This window comes from Mobula hypostoma, chromosome 10 (assembly GCF_963921235.1).
Source record: "Mobula hypostoma chromosome 10, sMobHyp1.1, whole genome shotgun sequence".
NCBI lineage: Eukaryota > Metazoa > Chordata > Chondrichthyes > Myliobatiformes > Myliobatidae > Mobula > Mobula hypostoma.
This window is the reverse complement of record NC_086106.1, coordinates 1,955,078-1,961,082: the sequence shown is the minus strand read 5'-3', so window position 1 is coordinate 1,961,082 and position 6,005 is coordinate 1,955,078.

Here is a 6,005-nt window from a genome sequence, read left to right as displayed (position 1 = left end):
TTCCAGCTGTACCTGAACTTCTTCACTATTCTAGAAGCACTGGATTTTGCATTTTTCTCTGGTTTGCAAATGCACCCATTGAATGTAATTATACCCAGGATTTCTGGGGGCTTTTTGGTCTGCGACTGTTCCTAGGGGACAATTAGCATATGTACTGAGACTGAGTCTTGTGCATATATTAACATGCAAGACTGGGCTTGGCCATAGCCCTGACAACTTTGTTTAATTTCACTATTGCACTCCATTATGACCTATGGCCATCTTGAAACTTCGAAACAATTTCACACATGCAACTGGTCTTGATTGACTATTTATGAATAAGTTTATTAGCATTTTAAAGTTTTAACTACAGTTCCAGGTTGTGATTTATTTTTTTTTTTTTTTTTTAAACTGTGGTTTGTCACGGCCCCTCATTTCAGTAAGCCCAAGGCCAGGTGTATGTTCTGTGGTGTTAAACTCCATTTGTGTATGTATCTAAATGGACTACATTTAAATGCTGTTTTGATCACGTTGCAAAATTTGTTAGCTGCAACAAATGGTTCCTGTATCTTGTTTGCTTTTTGACCCTTGCTTTCCTCCTGGTTTTTTAAAAAAAATAATAATATATACTCACTGCATTTGGTATTAAATAGATCACAAAGATAATACGTAGGCAATGTTTTATTGAGCAGATAATGTGATTGGTTGATTAATACCAATTTCCTGCCATTCTGCACTAGAATACCACTATTTGTTCTGTGTGTTCCAGTCTCTTATGGACTCCAGTGTTGGGAATGATACCATAAACTATCCAGTTCTTGGCTGACTGATGCTCGAAGTCCTAGTATTAAACTGTCCAATCTCCTTCATCCAGCATGTACAAGCATCTAAGCCAACACCCCCCCCACCCCCACCCTTGTAATGTGCCTGTTTCCCCTCTCAACTGCAAAGGTTTCTTAAGGAAGTAGTAATCTTACCTGGAGCTTTCTGTTTTAATTCCTTGCTTTGAAGCCCATCAATGTTGATATCTAAAGTACCTTGAGCATTGTTATCTAAGTGGATGCTGAACATTTGGGGAAAGGAATGTCATTTGTGGACTTATCAAGTTGCTTTGACCAGGTGTCGCTTTAAAATTAATCATCCCAGAGATGTGCACTGAATTAAATATCAAATGCTGCAGCTAAGATTTAAAGGTGGAACTAATGTCATGACTGTTGTACCAGCCATGTCTGCGAGATAGTTGAATTGTTGTAGCCATGTATCAACCACCAAGTTACCAAATTAGAATTCTAATAGTTGACTGATGATGGGCTCCATTGGTAGTTTTGGTATTGCACACCAGGTTAATAGTTTGCCACCGGGCTTTACCAGAATCTGATTTTCCTTGCATCCTACTGCAAGTTAAATTTCTTAAATTAGATGTACATTGGACATGTATCTGTGGATTTCTTTCCACTTTAAGTTAATCTGTGTTGTCTGTGGCTATTCTTTGCATAATCTGTGAAAATGACTTGTCCTTAAATTTTGATGATGGAGACCACCTTTCTTGGATTTCTTGTTGATGCGGCTGTCTGTGGAGATTGAAATAAAGTCTACTTCTCTCTTGCTGTCTGTTCATTTTTCAATCTAGAAACCTGATGCCATTTTCCCTATGCTGTAAATGCTGAATACTTTCCATTGTATGTGGAACAAGCCAGGATTGTACCACCCTTGCTATTTAATTAAAATGCCAAGAAAACTTTTTAATGTTTCAGCAGTACATTAGGTAGTCTAATATTGCTGATTTAAACAATGCACAGTAGAGCTTGGGGCATTAAAAACTTGATTTGGTATTGTTAAAAGTTCCAAGTAAATTTATTAAAGGCACACTATAATAGAATATAATAGGCACATTTTCTTACAGGCACACTATAATAGAATCATTGAAAGACTGTACCCAACAGGCTGTGATGGGGATAAGTGAAGTTATCCCCTCTGCTGCTGGAGCCTGATGGTTGAGGGGTAATGTGTTCCTGAACCTGGTGGTGGGGATCCTGGGTCTCCTATACCACCTTCCTGATGGTAGTAGTGCGAAGAAAGCATAGCCTGGGTGCTGCGGGTCCCTGATGATTGATGCTGATTTCCTGGGATAGTATTCCATATAGCTGTGCTCGATGGTGAAGGCTTTGCCCATGATGGACTGGGCAGTATCCACAACTTGTAGAAAAATGTCTGATGTTTCCATATGAGGCCATAAAGTGGCCAGTCAATATACCCTCCATCAATTTAGTGTTAAAGCTGGCCATTAGTGTAGTGGCATCAGCACCAGGTTTCAAGGCAAATGGTCCCAAGCTTGCATCCAGCCAACGCCTTGTATGCTTTCCGTCAGTGCGGGTTTAAGTGTCGAGTTAGCTCAAGAACATTTATGTTTAACACCTCCATGGAAGTTGTGCATTGTGCTGCAAACTTGGTTCAGTGCTTTTGGTTTCATATGAGATTCATAAATATTGGTGCTGTAATTGAAGCAATCTTCCAGAAAGATCTGAATATCTCCATTCCACAAGCTTCAAGTAGTACAAATGCAAACAATTTGGAGGATTTTGATGCCGGAGAGAACAGAAGTAGAACCCTTCTCTGCAGCAGTCTCGGTTTGATTTAAATCTGGCATGAAAGGATAAAGACCAAGTGCAAAAATAAATGGGGACTCTAAGCCAGGCTGAAATGCCCAAACCCAGCATCTTCTTAACATATATGCAGTCACTGGAGAACAAAACTGAGGGCCTAAATGCTGTACTGGAGGGAAATGAGAGATTGTTGTATTTCATGTGCCATGTTTCCAGGCATACTAGATAAGGCAATAATGAAAATTCTCAATTCAAAAGATGCACAAACTGCTAGTTTAGGAAAGACAAAAGTTGGAGGTGTATAGTTCATCATAAACCCTCAGCTGATGTGGTTGTTTTGTCAGACTCGCGTTCTTCTCTCTTCCCCCCCCCCACCCAAACCTTGAACATCTAACAATATCAAATGTTGTTGTTCATCCATTGTTGACTAAAGATACCATAAGTGAGGGAGAGTCTTCCCCATTCCCATCTGGGTCCAGTGGCAAGACGGAGTCTAGATGGCTGGAGATGGGACTAGGTGCAGTGGATGACCAGGATAACAATATCAAATACTGTCCATTCTATTTACCTAGCAAGTTAATCCTAACCAGTTTATATACCCCCAGTGGCCAACTATAATCATGTGCTTGACCTGCTGCATGAAATCAACTCCAAACAAGACACAGATCAACCTGCCATATTTCAAATCATAGTTGGGGACTTTAACTCTTCTTGTTGGAAGAAAACACTTACCAATTACCATCAGCATAGAAACTAGCACCAGCGGTCCCAATTCACTACACTGCTGTTCTTCACTGCCAAGAAAAAGTTTGTGAATTCTTTGCATTTACCTGGTTTTCTGCATTAATCACTCATAATGTGTTCTGATCTTTATTTAAGTCATAATAATAGACAAATACAATCACCCTAAATACATGAAATTGTACTTTTCACATTTTTATTGTTTAATTATTCACAGTCCAGACTGGAAAAGATGATTTAATAACTAGTAGAACTACCTGTAGCAGGGCTTGAATATTATCATTATAAAATTCAATCATAGATGAGCTCAATGCCTTGTCATCATGATCTCCCTGTAGCCGCTGCTGTCCTTAAGGCCGATGTGTGATAAGCCTCCAGGAGGTTTGAACCCATGTGAAGCACCCAGCTCAGGTGGGGTATGTGGCCAAGTGCTAAAGACCTGTACCGATCAACTGGCTGGATTGTTTACCAAGATGTTTAATATCTTGCTTTGGCGGTCGGTGGTTCCCACCTGCTTCAAGCGGACTAAATGCAAATCAGAAGAATGTAGTAAACTTCCATAAAGACTACTGTCTAATAGCACAACAATGTTCTGAGTGGTTGGTGATGAAACATACCAACTCCTGCCCGAGAAGCAACTTGGGTCTGCTCTAAGTTGCATACAGGTCCACAGCAAATCCCATCTCATTGGCTCTTCACACAACCCGGCAACATAGAAAACCTACAGCACAATACAGGTCCTTTGGCCCACAAAGCTGTGCCAAACATGTCCTTACCTTAGAAATTACTTAAGGTTACCCATAACCCCTCTATTTTTCTAAGCTCCATGTACCTATCCAGAAGTCTCTTAAAAGACCCTATCTTTTTCGCCTCCTCCACCACCGCTGCTGGCAGCCCATTCCACGCACTCACCACTCAAGATAAAAAAAAACAACCCTGACATCTCCTCTGTGCCTACTTCCAAGCACCTTAAAACTATGCCCTCTCATCCTCCATTGCTCTAAGGAGAAAAGGCTGTATTCACTCAACCTATTCTCACAAGGCATGCTCCCCCAATCCAGGCAACATCCTTGTAAATCTCCTCTGCACCCTTTCTATGGTTTCCATGTCCTTCCTGTAGTGAAGTGACCAGAATTGAGCAAAGTACTCCAAGTGAGGTCTGACCAGGATCCCATATGGATGCAACATTATCTCTCGGCTCTTAAACTCAATCCCACGATTGATGAAGGCCAATGTGCCGTATGCCTGCTTAATGACAGAGTCAACCTGCACAACAGCTTTGAGCATCCTATGGACTTGGACCCCAAGATCCATCTAATCCTCCGCATTGCCAAGAGTCTTACCATTAATACTATATTCTGCCATCATATTAGACCTACTAAAATGAACCACCTCACACTTATCTGGGTTGAACTCCATCTGCCACTCTCAGCCCAGTTCTGCATCCTATCAATGTCCCACTGTAACCTCTGAGAACCCTCCACACTATCCACAACACCTCCAACCTTTTGGTCATCAGCAAATTTACTAACCCATCCCTTCAGTTCCTCATCCAAGTCATTTATAAAAATCACTGACCTCCATGTAGAATATAACCTGTCTACAACCGCTCTTTGCCATCTGTGGGCAAGCCAGTTCTGGATCCACAACAGCTGGGCAGTGAAGATGTATACATCAGGATGTCTTTATTGAATGCCAAGCTGTAGTCAAAATATTCAATAAGCTTCAAGATCTTGCACAATTGGATCCTGGAATTCCTCACTTGCAGACCCCAGTCAGTTTGGATTGACAACATCTCCTCCACAATCTCCATCAGCACAGATAACACGAGACTCTATGCTTAGCACCCCCCTCCCCCCGCTCTACTCACTTTACACTTATAACTGTGTGGCTAAGCAAGTCTCTAACATTATATTGAAGTTTGCTGATGTCACCACTAAAGGCCAGATCAAAGATGGTGATGAATCAGCAGAGAGGTTGGAGATTGAGAATCTGACGTCAGCAGGAAGAAGCTGGAGGTTTATGAGCCGGTCTTCAGCAGGGGAAAGGAGGTGGAGAGGGTTGACAACTTTAAATTTCCTTGGTTTGTTATTTCAAAGGATTTGTCCTGGGTCCAGCCACAAAAGTGCAATTAAGAAAGCACTGCACAGCTTCTGCTTAGGAGTTTGCAAAGATTTGGCATGACATCTAAAACTTTGACAAACTTCGACAGAGGTCTGGTATTGACCAGCTGCATTATAGCCTGGCATGTAAACACCTATGTCCTTGAACAGAAAAACTTCCAAAAAGTAGTGAATACGGCTCAGTCCATCACGGGTACAGCCCTTCCCCACTATTGAGCACGTCTAAATCTCAGGAAAGCAGCATCCATCATCATCGTCCCCCACTACTCAGGACATGCTGTCTTCTCACTAATGCCATTAGGAAGAAAGTACAGGGGTCACAGGGTTCACATCACCAAGTTCAGGAACAGTTATTGCCCCTCAACCAGCAGGCTCTTGAACCAGAGGGAACAACTTCACTTGCCCATACTCTAAATATTTCAAAGTTGAAAATGAATCCCAGGGTTGTATATGTACTTGTATAATCAATTTACTACAACTTTGATGCAGAAAGACTACTTCAAGTCTGTACATTAACCTGCCTTGCACAAACTGGGTAATCTTCACCACTCTCATCAAA